The sequence below is a fragment of the Crocodylus porosus genome, unplaced genomic scaffold (genome assembly GCF_001723895.1).
Source record: "Crocodylus porosus isolate Cpor-Errol unplaced genomic scaffold, CroPor_comp1, whole genome shotgun sequence".
Taxonomy (NCBI): Eukaryota; Metazoa; Chordata; order Crocodylia; family Crocodylidae; genus Crocodylus; species Crocodylus porosus.
The window spans coordinates 65,327,294-65,345,980 of record NW_017728906.1 but is presented as its reverse complement, the minus strand read 5'-3'; the positions used below and the strand labels follow the sequence as shown (position 1 = coordinate 65,345,980).

The window sequence follows — 18,687 nt, the reverse complement described above, 5'->3', positions numbered from 1 at the left end:
TATTTCTCTAATCTATTTCCACAGGACTATATATCAAGTAGCAGTTTTGATTTGGATAATATGTTATTTTCTATTCAAATCCCACAAATGTTTCAAAATGGAGTCCACAATTCTGCAAACACTCATGCTTATATTTAATTCTGAAGTCAGTGGGATTCCTGAATCTGAAAGTGTATCTGAAACTTAGTTTAGACAGACTCACTAGAATATATTCCAATGGACACGATTAGGGGCCTACTTAAATCATGGTTTCGCAGATTTTACAGAAATTGTGAAATCCAGGATTGTTCATGACATCCACAAAAATCAACAAAAAACCCAATAAAAATAAAATGCTGGATGCCTAGTGGGAACCAGTGGTCCTCACTGCTGGGAGGGGGAAGGCACCAGTTGGCAGGGTGGTACGAAGGGCAACAGACAAGATGGTGGCTGCTCCTGTGTCTCCCCACCAGGGCCTCTCCTCCTATCAGTGCTGAGGGCTGGGGTGTCACAAAGGGCAGCCAGCAATCAAGATGGCAGCCATACCCTTCTCCCTCCTCTCCTCCCTTCCCCCTCCCCCCCAGCCTCTCCCTCAATCAACACCAAAGGGTGAAGCCACTGTGAAATGCTTGCAAAATGAGCTCAGAGTGCTGAAAGCAGACCACAAAAAACCCATTGTTTCATCACGATTTAGGTAGGTCCCTAAATATGATTAACTGTTCCATTGCCAAATGAAATAAGAAATATAGCATATCAGCATATAGAAAATAAAGAATATTTGGTCAAAGGCATCATTGTGTCATTGTATATATAGATGAATGCCCACATTTTAATTATATAGGGAACACAAACAACAAGTCACATTCCCATGACCATTTTACTGTCTTTTGAATTTGCAAGTGAAAGGAGTTTTGGTATTGTGCAGTTGGAACACGAAGCGTATTTGCGTTCAGTATTTGCTCTTCATTTAATTCATCCTAAAGCACAGGTTTTGTGAACACAGTTGCCTAAACCTAATTCTAGTAGTATACTCCACTAGCATGTGCTGAACAGCTTCATCCTTGTTCATGGGCAGAATGTGCCTAGCTCTAGCGCTCTGAAACTGAGGCCAAGAGATCTCATTACTGTCTGCTCTGTCTCTTCTTTTAAGAACCTCTGGAATCCCCCTAAAACAATCTTATCCATGCCTTTAGGCCAGGAGCACTGATTTCAGGTTCCCTGTATGGCCCATCACCAGTTTAAAGGACTGTACCCACTGGATCATCCTACCCAAAGCATAGTGAAGGCGATGACAGCTGTAAATGAGTACATTGAACCCAGAAAGAAATACCAGAATCAGTCAGCACCAAGGAAAAATTTAAGAACTGCTGGAAAAGCCTGCCTGGAAGGAAGTTATGAATGTCACAGTTTTCACAGAGATCTCCCTTTTCATGGCAAATAATCACTCAGCATTCTGAGATTTGTGACAACCATGGGAACAGTATTGCCTTATCTGTTATCTCCAAAGCAGAACTTGCATGCTTACAGATGTCATTTAATGCATATGCCCACAGTGCTGAATTAAACCATTCACATTGTTGCTGGTTAAGTCTCATTGTTAATCTCCCAGGGGGCTTAGTTTTATATATGAATGAATGAACTGTAAACTTGTAAACTTTTTTAAAGCTGCTTCCAAATTTAGAGCACAAAAAAGGCCATAGCAATGAGCAAGTTTGCTTCCTTTAGCTCCTCTGAAAAGGCACAATAATTAGCACTATTAAGTTGCCTTTCTGTGTTTCTAAGCAAATTGTTGCTTGCCTTTCAAACCAGAGTGAGTTTCCTTATCTAAGATGTACATCAAAAAAGGGACTAGGATACATCAGCACTACTTCTAGATTGTACTAGAGTGCCCTGTAGTGAAGCGTGCTGTGTTTGCTCTGTGCTGGCTAAATCTGGAAACAGATACAATGTAGTGGTTTGAAGGACACTGGGTACACACCAGTAAGCTTTCTGTTCTGGGCATATTTATTGACTGGCCTCCAGCATGCCTCCGTGGCAGCCACATTGCATCCATTCCTAGGTTTAGCTGAAGCTGCCTGGCGAAGTCCAGAGGCAGTGTAGACTCTCCTTAAGGCCTAAATCCATCTTGAGACCTCAGGGGAGGGACGAATTAGTGTTCCTATCTGCTCTTTTCTCCTACAGATAGTTATTCCAGATTAGATAAACCCTTGGTTGGAATGGTTGAGACAGGGATGCTCCTGCCTTGAACGGGGGGTTGGATTAGATGACTTCCTGAGGTCCTTACCAGGCCGATTTCTCTGTGATTCTAGGATTTTGCCATGTCCTTCTGAAGGATTGTAGGATCTTTTGAAGGATTTAGGAAGGACTTAGGGTCCTTCTGATTCTAGGCCATTTTTCCACGTCCTCCTGCTGAAGTCCATCTCTCTAGTGGCACCATGCTGACAGGGCTTCTCCTGCCTCCAGCTCTCTTGGGAAACTCCTCTAAAAGAAGGTTCCACAAAGTGGAAGGAAAGGCTCCAGGCAAACAGCTAATTTAGCCTCAGAATAAACCAATTTACTGCAGGTTACCCTGAGGGATGATGAGAGAAGATGAAAACAGTAAAGCCATTTCTGTCCTCTCCATTCTGTCTCTCCCCATTCATGGATCACCAACACAGGAAAAGCCCTTCATGGGGTCCAGGGATGAGATGAAATCCTTCTTTGTCTTCCATGATTGTTGTATGTGTCTCCGAAGAGGCCTGATGAGGCCTATTTGGGATTGACAGACTCGACAGACTCTACTGCAGCTTGGATATGTGTTTCCACGTGGGGTGGGTGGCGCTGGATTCTTGATTTGGCCCGCAACATGGTGTTTCTGCCGTTCCATTTTTCCAACTCCTGTTGTTGTTGTGAGGTTTCAAAGTACTGAGATCCCTGCAGCAGTTTCTTCTACTGTTTCAGGTGGTCCTGGGTGATAGTCTCTCACGAGTTGACATCAGTGCTGCGTTTTTTTAAGTTGGCCTTGAGGATGTCCCTGAAGCACTTTCTCTGCCCTCTGCTTGAGCATATGTCTTGGCTAAGCTGGGAGAGAAAACCTGCATCAGGAGTCTGGAGTCAGACATCCAGATGAAATATTGCCAAAGAGGTGACACATCCCCTTTCATGCTCTCAAGGGAATTATCTAGATTTAAGTTAAGCATATCCTGAAAATGGTCTATGAAGGACTTTTAACTGCATGGTGCTACCAAATCCATATAAATATTTACATCTTTTCCTAAGTGACAGATATATTACAGTAAAATTAAATCCTGAAGCTCTTTTTCATTTTCTCCTTATTTTGCACAGAAAAATGCTAGTAATTTCAGTGGGTATCTCCCCAGCTGAGGACTGAACAAGTAGTTGACCATTCCACCCAAATGTAGTTTTTTCATATTCCTTATATTAAAGGGAAAATATTGCAACTAATCTACACTTATACATTTTCTTTTTGAAACGCAGGATTGCATGCCCTTCAAAGACTTCTCAATCACAAGTCTTTAATTTTATCACTCCTAACATTCTTTCCTTCCTTCCTTGGGTTTTATTTGTAAATCTGTTTTAAATTACAGGGAGAAATCATTGCCACATGTGGGCTTCACAGACTAATGAAACCATGGCTGCACCAATAAGAAAACACTATAGCACCTAACACTATGACAGACAAAAATATCTAAGTCCACCGTAACTTCTCCATCTACATTTCAGAGCTGATTTACTGAACCTTTTAATAGTTGCACTTTATTGCCATATTCAACTGAAAAATAAATAAAAAGAAAGAGAAGATGAAGTGAGGTGGGGTTTGCATAACAAAGCAATCATAAATTCTTTCAACATGTGGCTTCAAATGTTTCCATAAGTATTTTACAGTACTATTTTAAAAGACATTTTGATTTAATGTATTTCAGAGGACACATTCTTTTAATTCATGACTGCGCATTTCTAGTTGTGATTCATTTCCTGACCAGATCACAATTTGTAACTGAGATATGAAACACCCCATCTTGAGACCTCAGGAGAGGAAAGAATTACTGTTCCTATCTGCTCTTTTCTCCTACAGATAGTTATTCCAGATTAGACAAACCCTTGGTTGGAATGGTTTAGCTAGGGATGTTTCTGCCTTGAACACAGGGTTGGATTAGATGACTTCCTGAGGTCCTTACGAGGCCGATTTCTCTGTGATTCTAGGATCTTTTGCTATGTCCTTCTAATTCCATGCTTATTTGTTCTTTTTATCATTAATTATTGCTTGTATTATGATAACTTTTGGGCTTTCCATTCATGCCAACTGTTATGCAAACATAGAGAACAAAGATAGTCCAAGAATAAACGAAAGGGACAACATATGAATACAGATTGGACAGCGCAAGAAAACAATGTTGTCTCTATGTGCCAGCACTGAAACCATTGCCAAGTTTTTCATGGGTATCATGACAAAGGAGAGGTTTATAGAGGCATCTGAAGGAACCTTGTTCCTTAAACCATTCACTAATATAAAAAATGAAACTGATTTTAGAAATACTGCACTAAAATATATATTCTTATATATATTTAAGGAAATATATAAAAAAAAAGATATAGGGAAAGACATCAGGAGGATAAGTATATCTGTCACTACGCCATCCTCATTCAAGCTTTTATACCACATTTTATCACAACCATCATTTTCCCTTATCAGATCTTTACACTCATGGTGGAATGTGCTTTATTTCAAGGAGATTTCATGTGGATGCAAAGGTCTATCTACCTGGATCCAAATGCAGGATCGAGGCCTCAGATGTTAAACTCTCCCATCTCCCAGGCAGAGCCCATGTTTCATGAGTCTGTAAAGCACCTTGGAAACTCTAACTACATTAGCACATCATAAATTACACAGTAAAGAAAAAAACATACATCAGAAACAACACTTAAGATTTTCAATGCAGAAGACTTGGCAGGTTAAGAGGGGAAAGAAAAGAAATTTGGGTGGCTTATAATAGCAAAAACAACCACCAAATCAGCCACTTCCTGGCACTTAATGAGCAGATGAGTTAAAGACCTCCTCCAGATGGTCATTAACTGCCAGGAAATACTCTGTCCATTGACTGTTATTGCTTAAAACGCCATTAGGATGCTGTTCTTCATTAGTCACATTCACATCATATTAGTATGAACTCAATGTAAGAACGCAATGGAAAACGTTGGTTAGGGGGAATTAAAAAAAGAATGCAAAAACAAAAATAGCATTACAATAAAGTAAATATTTCATTTGTACACAGAGCCATATCACTGTTGTAATTGTCAAAATGTAGTACTGATGAAAACAGTTGAATGGACAGCTGGCATTGTAAGGTTCTTCACAGTAATCTGCTTATGTGCCTCCATGGTGTCCCGAAGAGGCCATCTCAAGGGGTAAAAGGTTAGTTTCCATGCCAAATAAATTCCTGACTTCCCTGCTGGGAATGCTAGCAAAGTATGTGATTGTTGTGATTAGGTTACCTGACCAATATAGAGAAGACTGCGGCTAAAATTCCAACATCAAGAAATGCAGAAGTTTGGTTTCATTATACACAACTTTTTAATAAATTCACAGAGGCAAAAATATTTGTGCTCTCCAAGCCATAATCTCCAGGCATGGATATCTGCAGTGATGTGAACCACAGATTTATTTATGTATATATACATATAACTACTTGCAAAGGAAAATGTTAATAGTACCAGGAGAGAAAGGTATAAACACAAGCTTTCTTTGACTCCAACTGTTTGCCTCAAAATCAAAAACTGTAAGCCAAAACTAAATAATTATTTCACAACTAATTTCATGAGAGAAACTCAGAAATTACAGAATGATTGAGTACCTCCTTTAAGAAAAAAAAATTATCCTCTCAAAAGGCAGGAGTAAGGTATATTCCCTGAACTTCAATAGCAGTGAATTTAAAAATAATAGGAGGAAACTATTTAAGAAAAAGAATTCAGTTTTGGAACTTATTGCCTCAAGATGTCACTGAGACCAAAGAAAAATGCAATTCAAGAAAAGGATTAGACCTTAATACGCATAAGTAAATTCATAAATAAATTAATAAAATAGGGCAGGGATTTCAAAGTCCCCAGATCTGGACTGTGGGGCTTCTCACAGGCTAGATTCAGACTGCGAGGAGTTTTGCAGGATGGATTCAGACCCATCTCCAGCAGCAGCTAGTGTATTGATGATTATTTTTATATGCCCCCTTTCCAAGAAAGGCTCAGGTAAGTAAAGCAGTACTAGAACAAAATAACTTATAAAACAAGAGAGCAAGCTTACATATAAAAGGAAGTACAATAATAAATCAAAATGCAATCTCCTCCACAACTCCCTAACAACATCCCAGCTTAGCCTTGTTTGTTAAATGCCTGCCAGAGTAGAAAGGTCTTACACATCAGGAAGATGTCCAGGCTTGGGCTCTGGGACACTTCAAGGGGAAGGGAGTTTCAGAGCTGAGGAGTGACTCCCAGGAACAGCTTCCTGTGTATTTTGGCCAAATGAATTTGGCCCATTGATGGTACCTGAAGAAAGCCGTTCTTGGCTGATCTTAGGTATGATAGTACCCCCTCTCTAGTTGCTGAAACTTACGGCCATCCCTGAAAATATTCTCTCATATTATTCTAACATAACATGTAAATGAATAAAGGACTATTATATTACATTTGCTCATAGCGATGTTGAATGTAATAACCCATGTTGTTTCCTATCAACAGCCTCAGCAACCTTTGAAGATGAGGGCGGGGGGAGGGTTAGAACGATGTCCCTTGTAAATCCCATTATTAATTACGTTTCTTCAGCTTGTTGTGCTACTGGACAAGGAAATCTGAGGCTATGTGAGGTAAATTAAATTCAAGAAACAATGAAAGAAATAGAGAAACTGATTGAGAAGGTAGTCCTATTTAAAGGAGGAAAAAACCTGCCACCATAATGCCCTGCTGAATTCTTGGTAGGGGTCAATAAGTCTAGCATACATACAATAAGTCTAGCATACTTTCTTATTCTTGAATGAGCAGCATTAATCCAGAGGAACTATATTTGACAATGGTAGCTAACCTTTCCTACATTTTGTCTATTTGGTTGGACACACATCTCCTTGAAATTAAATCATCCAACTCCACTATACCCTTGGGAGTACAAACCCAACAACTGGCCTGGCAGCCTGTCCTCTCTATTGAAATTACACTTTGGTCAGATCCGTACTCCAAGAATGTTTTAACGCAATAAAAATGTGCATCCTGCCCAAATCATCATTTGCTACCGCTGACTTCCACTTTAGGGAAAATCCTTAATTCTAATAGCAAGATCGCCAAACACACAACTCTAATGTCAAGACCCACTCTACAAGTATGATTTCTCAAAGGGGCCCAAAGTCCTAGTAGATTTTATGCTCTGCTTGTGAATTGGGCAGCTGCTGTTTATCTTGTATTGATTTAAAGAGACATATTGAGCCCAAGCATCTGGTCCTGGAGAGGGAACAGGAACATGAGACTTAAGAGAACTGAGTGGGCATTAATTACAAGACTTCTTTTTAAATAAAAAGTCTATTGTCCTCTATCCCAGCCAAACAGAAGGAACCTCAGTATGAATGTGGTAGCAAGCTATTAATCCCTCAGGCCACAAACCTGCATTGAGATCTAGTAGTTTGGACTCTTGTTTCTATGTGCAGCCTTATTAAAGTCAGAAGTACTCTGTATAGAGAGAATCCACTAAAAGATCTTGCTGCAGTATGGGGCCTTACTCTCTTAGTGCACTGGGAGATAAAACAGACCATCTTGAATACATTTGATAGATTAGTAAGATGGTAGTCAACTGAAATCTTAGTTTGAAGAGATGGAAAATAGGACATAATAGGAAAAGAGAATGTCAACTATTTAAATACAATCAGGATCGTTACTCATTGCTTTCAATGGAGATCCATACAGAGAAAAGGATACAACCACAGAGAACTGACATGGGACTGAGATCTAAATGTTTCTTTTTGATTTTGCTATAAAACAGACACTATAAAAAGAGACGCAGGTTGAATGCAGTGCAGCCACATTAATGCTACCTTTATAGCTCTATCTTGAAATTTCCTGACATTGTTTTTGTCCAGCCTTGAAGGATCATTAACACAAGACTGAGCTGTCTTATTTTTGCTGGTGTAACTCCATGTTCCCTCTATCACATGGCAGAGCTGGGCTAGTTTTTGTTTTATTCTGTTTGTTTACATTGAATAGCACTTAGATTTTTAACAATTGTCACAATATAAAAGACAAACATTGTAAGCACTGTGTGGCAGTGGCTATCTTTTCATTGTATCTGTATGCAGAGTATCTAGCCTAATAAGGTACTATAACCTGCTACATGCCTCTAGGCATTACTGTGAAACAAGCAAAATACAATAATGACAAGTACAGCCATCAATTGTAGGACACCTAGATCCAAAATGGATTAAGCAGCAGCTAAAATAGAGCATGAGGCATGTATTTGGTGGTCTCAGTCCAGTTCTCAGTCAGCAAAGTATCCATGTCACTTCCTCAGCTGGAAAACATATCCATAGTCTCAATAAGGGGTCAAGAAGACTAAACTGTTCTCATGCTCAAAATATATTATCCAACAGATAAGAATTAAGTTAAACAGCCACAGGAGTGGCAGGAATCCTGTGCTTCTTTTACAATATTTTAAGAGTCCTTATACCCATGATGCCCAAGGGCTTTCTTAAAAAAATTAGAAACCAACAGATTACAATAAAACTAACAGATAATATAATACAACATCTCTTTCAAAGTGAGTTGGTCTCCTGCCTCTCTGTAAAGGTTATTCTAGATACAGATAGGAAAAAGAAAAACAGTCATCCTCAGCCTAAAAACTGCAATAGCATATGACTGACTTTCGCACTGTAGAGAGATGTAATAGTCATGCTAGTCTGGAGTCAAGTGAAAAACAGTGTATATTTGCACTTTATAGACTAATCAAAGTATGTGTGTGTATGTATATGTGTGTGTATACAGACATACCACCAAATTCACACACAGACACACACAGACACACAGAGCACAAGATATTGTGAGCTGAAGCTCACTTCATGTAGACAATGGGCTTGCAGGAACTGGAGTCCGTGGGCTGCCAGAATTAGTGGCATACATCAATTTTAGGGAATTACTATTCATCAGTGATTAGTTATTCATCTTCCAAACATGAAACTTGGTTTGCAATGTTCTCATCACTTTTCGTTCAGTTTGGATAATGCCAGAAGCAGTTTTATAAACCAAATTGGAATGACAGCTACCTGAGGACAACAGAAGTCTCCTATGGCACACAAGCTGAAAAATTACCCAGTTATCATGTTCAAAAGTAGTATCTTGATTTGCCAAGTTGCTACAAGCTGTAGAACATGTTTCACAGGCCAACAGAAGGCAATGCTGACTCAAAGCTTTGGCTGGTGATACCAGAACAGAGGAAAAACAGGTGGTTCACTAGGCAGCAATATGAAGTTCAGAAGCCTGCTTTGTGGTTTCCTTCATTGCCTCACTGGTATAAACAAGTCCCACTCATTTCATTTATCTTTCCTCCAGGCCCCCCCTCAAAGTACTTAGCACAAGGCACAGCAGCTCCTTCATGCAAAGAGCCATGGGATATACACCACATGTTTTAGTGTATGCAGGGATGAGAATAAAGGTTGATTTAGGTAACTGGATGAGTGCCATCCCAGAAGAGAGCCAAAATAGAGATGGTCATGTTTGAGGGATAGCATAGTCCTGTATCACATGTTCATAGTTCGAGCTAAAAACACAGACAGAGTTTAAATTCCTCTCACCTAAATTCTTTAAAGGAATCTCTTAAAATATTAATTCAGCTAGGCCTAGCTGATCAACCTTACTTCTTTTTACTAGATACGAGGCCGGCCTAGGATGAAAGGCTTTCTTGCTCTTTGATACTGATTCGAGTGACCAGAAAGTCTATTCAGAGTACTCCCTACTTCAAGCGTTCACAAATGGTGAGTCAAGGTCCCCCAAAATCAAGAGACTGACCTAAAAGCATAATCATATGGCTCCAGGAAAAGTCATATTTTAAGGCCCCGTCTACACATTATACTTAAGGCATGAGTAACTAATTAATCATGCTTTACATGGTCAACTGGTCACATGGTCAATCAATTAATGGTGTGAAAAAAGACAAATAAGTTACAAGAGTTATTCCACAAAATATACGGAATGACTTTGTAGCTTCTTTCTATTATGCCATTAATTGAACATATGGCCAGGGGCCCCTGCAGATGGCAGCCCTTTCAGTTGTTCAGAGCACCCAGCTGCAAGGGCCTATGTGCACCCCTGAGCCTGGGATTAAAAGCTGCCACCTGTGAGGACACCCCAAGCACCCTTGTGGCTGGGGGATCACATCCGCTCCTATCAGCTGAAGAGGCTCCCAGCTGCAATTCTAGGTGATCCAGGGCTCCCCCTACACCTGCAATAAGGCACGATGGGATCTAATTCACAATCCCACAATCACGCTTCCTGCCACGCATAGGTAACATGGCAGGAAGCACAATTGTGTGGATTGTGTGTCAGATCCTGTCATGCCTTTACCTGCACATCTAGAGGGGACCTAAGAGTAATACCAAATAGCACAACACTCACAATAAAATCATTGGAGTCAGCCACACAGACTTGATGTGGGAAGAAGTTAGAGAAAGTAGTATTCTTCCTCTTAAAGAAGATGGAATTTGAAACTGAAAATTGAGTTAATTTTCAGCTTGTGGGCCAGGGGAGACTTCTACTGCGAGAGTGAAAGCTTCCTCTTAAATGCATATTATTGTGACCTACTGAAACCATTGTAAAACTAACTTGGGAAACAAGAGGAGATTAGGTTTGTGAATTCAGAGACTTCTATTCTTCTCTACTTTACAGAGAACTGGAGTAGGGACAGAAACTACTGGTAAAGTCCAAATTTGGAATCTAACCCCCTCCTCAGGTGCCATGAACATTTCACAGGGACACAGAAACCTTTACATTTGATCACAGCCGCAGTCCCTCTAATCCAGTATGCGTCTCTGGCATTGGCAATTTCAGTTTTTATTATTTAGTTATATGTTTTCCCCTTCTGTAAACAGATTATAGTTTCATCTGGCAGTGAAAGTCAAAAATCCCCACAGATTTCTCTTGTTATTTTGGCAATATTTTGCAGTACTTCACACAGATGAAGTATATTTATACAAAGGTCAGAAGCAAAACATTTATGTACATGTTAAGTGGACCCTCAGCTGTGAATAGTGTTTCTACTGTATTACTCAGAGTGAGTTTTTGATTATACATGCCTCATGTCCAGCTGCACTTTCTGTCTTCATGTAATCATGCTCATTGTTTCTGCATGACTGTTTTTTGTCAAAAAATACAAGATTAGTAGATGAAGAAAAAGCAGTAAATACCATACTTGGACTTATAACAAATGATTTCATACCATGTCTTATGAAATCTTATTTTTAAAATGAATGTGAATTGGCTGAGACAAGATAGTCACGTGGTTTGAAAAATTATCAAAAAGGTAATTGAATGCTAATGCTTAATGATAACACATGGCAGTCAGGGGAGATAGCTACCAGGTAATCTGGGGATCAGTGTTCAATCTGGTCTTAAAATGTATTCAGTTAGGATCAGGAATAGTAAAAAAAACCAGCATGTTAACACAGTTACTATTTTGGGAGGATTTCAAGCACCAGTCACAACAAAGGAATTATGCAAAGGGACTTGGATCAAAAACACAAGGAGAAAACTGGGGAAAACAACATCTTGGGAAAATACCACCTATTACATCTGCAGGGAAAAGAATCTGAAAAACTCATATGCACAACAAGGAAGAGACAAGAGGGAAGCAGAACAGATGGATGAGTCAAATGAATGATAGTGAACAGCAAAATTGGTACAAGTTTCTAGTGTTTTATGGCACCAAGGAAGACCAGTGCAACTTCAGGTTCCATATCCATGAGAATCACCTAGTGACGATGACATTTTCTCCTTCCCAGTACCAATGACATGCTTATACCCAGGATACTGTTTCACATCAGTACAGAGAGACTAACAGATTTGAAGACGCTCAAAGAGGAGCAAAAATATCAGTGGCAGATGTAGGGGCTGAGTTAGGGGGAAAAGATTAAGGGACTTATGTGTTTATAGGCACCTATTAAATGTAGGGGGGGGGATAGAATATGAAGACTGACAAAATTTGATGATAACAAATACTTGATGGCAGAAATATATTACCAGCAGTCACAATAGTTGGTGTTTTCCCAAAAGCCCTGGCCCCTGGAATTTTGATCCTGTAAAAATCGGAGTTTTCATTAAAAATTACAAATTTCTAACTTTTTAAGTTTTGAAAAAAAATCTTAAACATACAACTCAAGAATACCATCAAGAGGAAGATGCAAGGTAAATAACAAGACCCTAAATTATGTATTATAATTTATTGCTTTAATCTCACATTTTTTTTGAAGATCTGCCTCTTGTTTTGTAGCTGCTGACACTGGTATTCATTATCTTAAGCAGGCATAGAAATGAGAAATAACGGGGTAAAACACTACATCGAAAAAATTAGGCAATTTTAGGACAATGAGGCGCACTAATATGTACTGTAGTTTGCCTGTCTGGCCATCGCTGTTGTTGCCACTACTCTATGGCATCAACCAGAGTGCCACCACATTGAAAAAAACTTTTAGAGGAGTGCCTTAAATCTAAAAAGGTTGTGAACCACTGGTCTACCTAGTTAGCTATCCTGCTTCTTCTTATGGGGGCCCAAACTAGATGCTTCAGAGGAAAGTGCAAACCTAGACAGCATGTCAGTGAGTTGTGGGATTATCTCTCCCCATGCTAGGTCTTTTCCTGACTTCTAAGAGACTGACTTAAGTGCTGAAGCATGAAATTTAATATCCCTGAAAAAAAATGTAGCAATAACCATAACAATTCTGAATATTACCTTGTTATCCCTGTCAAAGGTCCAAACCCTTTGGGAATCTCATTAAGATCTTGGCATCAACAATTTCCTGGGGCAATGAGTTCCCTTGCTTAATTAGGCATCATGCATGTTGATTTAATTTTTAAATTTTGTTCTAAATCTGCCACCGTTCAGTTTCAAGGAATGCTCTCTTGCTCTTCTGTTCCAATACTGGGAGAATCAAAGTTACTAATCTCCCTTCTCTACCCTACTCCCTTTTGCAAATCAAGAGTTTACCCACCTTTGATAACTTCATACATGCTAAGCCGTGAAGACTTGGAAAACTGATTTCAGTCTTAACGGCTGTGAATTGTGAGATGCCCAGAATGACCCTCCAACATCAGCTCCAGGTGCTTTTCAGTGGGAGATAACCACTAAGTGACAGATGCCACTTCTCCAGAGCAAGAAGAGAATATCTGTAGCTAAGAGACCACCTCCATGTTGACAATGTAGCTTAACTTGTATGAAATTTGCTTTTAAGATGAATATTTAGATTTAGATTGTTTTCCCTCCATTCTACTCATTAAGGGACACTCCCTGCAGTTGGACTTGCTCTTGCATCAAAATATAGAGGTTTTGGCTGCCAGTCAGTTTACACTCTATCCAACATTTTGAATGTACCACCAGATGCAGGAACTACAAGTTGTCTTCTTTGTGATCACTCTTTTATTTCCACAACTACTTATGAGCTGATTTGTAAATACAGCACTGAGTTTTGGCTGGAAGACAGGATATCTTAGACTGTCCAATTGATTTTACTGTCTTAAAAATGAGTGGAGGTTATAGAAAAGTTTATCATTCCTTCAAATGTTGTCCATATACTTAGGAACACTAACACTTTCAGCTCTGAAAGTCAAAATCCTTTGCAAAGCAGCGGCTATACACACATGCCCCCAACTTAAAACTTAAGGCTTCTTATTCTTTTCTTTTCCTTCTTTCATTTCTTCCAAGAATTTAGATTTAAGACTTTAAAATGTTACAAAACATAACAATTAAAAAGATGGTACAGCTTCCTTATATATTTGTTTAGAATCATTTCATCATGCAACCTGGCCCATTCAGTCCTTTTTATATACTTGGCTTTCATTGAAGCCAAATTTCAAATATGTGGCAAGTTCAAGCACTGTGGCTGGTTCATATAAAATGTGTCCTAAGATGTGGTTACATGTACAATGATGGTTCTGCTTTGCTGGACAGCCATGTCTGAAATCCATCTCCAATTGAAAAACACTTTTGTTCAGTCTTTCCCTGATTAAAAGAGTCTTTATCATTATCAAATTACACTTAAGACATCAAAGTGCCCATGTTCCCTCTACCCAGCCAACTGGCCTCTGATGATACAATGGATCAGATTTTATTTTGCCTGTTAAGTGTCTATGTATGATCTTATTTTACTCTGCTCCAGTCCCTGAAAAACAGTTAACACAAAAGGTAGATGGACCTTTCTCCTGTTCATTGCTTTTTGTCATTTACTCTTAAGGCTAAGATAATGACATGTTATAAGAATAGGTACATTGACATTTTTTCAGAGACTTGAATAGTGGAATAGGATCATCCTTTGGTACCTTAAAAATGGAGTGTGATCTGTCACAGTCTCCTCAGCCTAACAAAGGGTATTTAAACCCAAAAGCTTGCTAAAAAAAAATTCCAACTATTTAAGTTGGTCTAATAAAAGATATCAGATTCACTCAAAGAACCTTGTCTGCCTACAGTCTCCTCAAGTAATCCAGTCAGAGCTCTTCAAATGCCCTACCTCAAAGTCCAGCTCTGAAAAATGGGTTATTTTATATGACAAGCTCACAAACATTTCTACCTGAAAGTAAATCATCATCCATTCTTGTACCACATCTCTGATGCAGTGTTCTCTAATATACATATATCTGTTCTATCTTCTGCTTTTCAGTTGCACGGTCCTAATGTAAATTTTTTATAGCACCAGGCAGGGGTGTAGAGTGCCAGATATGTGTTTATCTTCATAGTCATTTATTTATAAAAATGAGTTAAATATATTTGCATTGATGGATGCCAGGTGGGATATTTTATCCCAGCCCTGTAGTTTGGTATGTCATTCCCAGAGTAAAAAGGCAACACTTACATATTGAGTGAGGAAAAGAGACACCCCCTTCAGTTAGATGTTCTACCCTAGGTTGTCATTAGCTTCCTTAGGCAAGATCAGTGATGCTAAGGTTTTGAACAACTGGGATATGCATTTTTCACAATTTTGAGTAATAAAGTTGCTTCTTTTCATGTTTACTGAATTCATAGGGGAATGTGGATGTTAAAGTACAGACATTCTTTGGGGGTGTGCCAACTTCTCAAGATAAGAAACGTTATATAATAAATATCTTTACATAAGACAAACCTATAAGGTGTTTACAGTGAATGCCCTTTAGGTAACCTTCTGCATCTTTTGCAAAGTCAAAGCCACTCCCTATGAGCCCATTCTTTCAACTTACAGTACCACTGATGATCACTGATTAATGTCTACAGAACAGGGGTCAGCAATGTTTTCTGGCAGCAGGCTGGAATGAACCAGCTCGGAGTGAGGCAGGCTGGTACTAGGACCTGGACATTGCCACTGCTTCTCTCCACTGCCTGGCTGTGGTGTGGTGCAGGCAAAGGGGACCCTCTGTCCAGGCCCCCACCACCCAGCTGTGCTGCAAACAAAGCCCTCTGCCACCAAGTGCTGCTGAAGCCATGTCTCAGCAGGCTGGATCCAAAGGCTCCATGGATCAGAATCAGCTGGCCATGGATTGCAGATCCTTGCTTTAGAAAGTCTACATTATGTTGCTGCATGGACATTTCCTGTGGCCTAAGAGCAGCCTTCTGAGAAAAGAAGGTGCCAAATTATAATTGTATGCCAGAAAAATTAACTTGCTTCTGCTTAATGCTCCAGGCATGACAGATCACGTTTTATAGGCACAGAACCTATTATAAAATAAACAAAAATGACAAAAAAAAATGCAACAAAAATGTTTATGCTTTGCTAAGCATTCCTGAAGGTATTTATTTTTCCCCCCTTCTTTTCATTTTTAATGTCTGAAGCTACAGATGGAACCTGTTACTTCATACTTCCTTAGCTAGGAAACAACCACTTATACACACTGCTATTAGAAGCCTATATATCTTTCGTAAGATGAAAGTACTGACTTTCTAAAAGAGATGTTCAAAGCAGACTGTTATATGTGAAGACTATTTGTCTCCACTTAAAAATACTTAGTGCCAGAGTGTACCAAATGCTTACTGTCAAGTATTGAAGGTAGTAAAGGGCCCCACGAAATTTACAGTCTACAGGCTGTGTTCCACTCTTGGCACTGAAGCCTAGATAATTAGGTATGGGGAGTCATGTAGAGCCCTATGGGAAAGGAGAGTAAATTCAGACTTGATGCAGTGGTAAGGAGGGAGGCAGCCCAGAGATTTAGTCCATGTTTTTGCGCCTCCCACAGCAAAGATGCACCAAATCCAACAGCTAATTGAACTTTTGTCAACAATCTCGTGACAGCTGCAGTTTGAACTGGCATCGAGACTGAACTCCCCTTGGATGTATAAAGAAAATATGTAGTTACTTCTGAAAAGAGACAACTTTTCTGTGGTTGTATTGCTATATGGAAACTGTCAATGTCATAGAAAAAGAAGTAGAATCTGGAGGCAGAATGGAGAGGCCAAAGTTCAACTTAGAAAGGGAGGGGATGGGCTCACTGGCTCCATGTGTGGGCAACGGGAACCAGATTAGCAAGCTGTGCAGTTTGTTTTTCCTTCGTAACCTTCTCTGATTAAAAGATCATGGTGGTTCACTGCAAAGACAAAAGCTCAGTCTTCCTTGACAAGCCACATTCCTATAGACCACAAAGGCATGTCCTCTCTTCCCAAAAAACATTATATATGAGGATACTGGCTCCATTTTTCATGTACTACTAGATCAGTAAGTAACCAATGTATAAAGCAGTCAATTAAAATGACTTGTATTAAATATAAAATTTATAAATGAGGATAAAGAAGCAACCCACTTACTTGAAGTCCAAAACCCTTTTCATTTGCAATAGCTACCAACACTGAATTACTATTTTGTTTAAATATATGATTTCACAGTGGAAGTTAAAACAGCACATTGAAGTATTTTGTTGGTTACTTGGCATTCCTTCCATAAGGTATACTGTCAACTTAAAAATAAAGCTTAGGGAATAGACATGTCACGATCCTAATGTTAGACTCTGTCCACATAATACCAGCCAGTTAATAGGTGCTCTGATGCCATTTCTTATCTGATCATTGTGATGGGCTTTTTGCTCTTCTCTGGGTTTTTTTAATGTAGCTTAATTACAGAGCTTTTGTTGTGATGTATGCTATTTCCGTTAATAGGAATTACAAGCATACACTAAGGAAAAATCATACTTGGCAGATTTGTCAAAAGGAATTTCTGGTTTCAAAATCTACAAGTCTAATTGGAATTAAAAAGTAACATGAATCTTTGTTGCATATAAAGTAGTGAAGTATCAAGTGTGTGAAAAAGACCTATGAATACTTTCCAGGACTGATTTTTCTGTAAGTTGTGGTACCGTGCTATTATATCTGCACAGGTGTAAAATGCTGCCACTCTCAGAAAAGCATTATATGAATTTATCCCAGGTTTAAAATGATCACATAAGAGGCAAGGCAATGGAAATACGGCCTTCTTGATGCAGTTATTTTTTTTTTTTTGCCATCATACATTATAAAAAATAAGTTTGAATAGAGCTGCAATTGAGTTGGTTCAGGGAATATGGGAATTTCCTTTACCTACTGCACCAATAAACAAGCAGAGGCCTGAAGCATAATGACTTCTAAAGGCATAAAATCTCTTGCTTGCAAAAGCAAGGCTGCAAGAGCACTGTGTGCAGAAGTGGAATTTGCTACCTTGCAGCACTATGAATAGATGTAGTCATGGCCCCAGCTAGACTCACTCACGCTGGACCTAAGTCCCCAGCACCTGGTACCCATGGTAATCATTGACTCGTGTGCAAAGTAGGTATGCCATCCTAGTTGCACATGTTTTGTATCTCCCTTCTTACAGATATAAATTACTATATAAAGTACAAAAGAGAACATAATCAGACCTCAGGGCTCCCCAGTGCTGCCAGAACAACACCGTGGCCTTCTCACCACACCTCTTGTACATCCTAGCACTGGAAGCCTGCCTCACTTCACACAGGGTGAACTGACTAAAGAGATGAACTTCTGCTCTATCTTGTACTCCTGCACCTGCGGGACAGGGGGATGGCTGTCTCAGCCTTCTATGAAAAACAGTGTGAATGCTATCTGGACGCCAAATGCAAAACCACCAGGAAAGGATGACTTATTAGCAGGAAGGGAACAAAAGCAACATAAAGTTCAGTTCAAACCATGCCCTCTGACCTTGCTTATCCTATGTTTCCACCCTTCAGACTGCTCAGCTCACTGCCTAGACCCTCTCTCCAGCAGTTATGTCCAGTGGGTCTGCAGGATGCATTTTAACCCTTTTCTAGCAGGACTGACCCCAGCTTATAGCCAGACAAATGCTTCCAACCAAATGAAAAGATATTATTTATCTCTGAATATATACTGACGGGTCTGATTCAACAACCCTTGCAGTGAGTAGTTTTGTTCAGGTGAGGAATCACAGAGATTTAAATGGACTACTTGTGGGTAAAAGTGGCACAACACATCCTACATAAAGCCATTTTAACAGGCGCTAAACCATATTCCTGCCC

The 18,687-nt window shown here is 39.4% G+C and overlaps 1 protein-coding gene across 2 annotated transcripts in view; it reads right to left on the bottom strand.

The window, feature by feature from the left end:
* PIR (pirin) overlaps positions 1-18,687 on the bottom strand; it is a 93,017-nt gene that overhangs the window by 33,865 nt on the left and 40,465 nt on the right. The gene's annotated exons all lie outside the window — the stretch shown is intronic.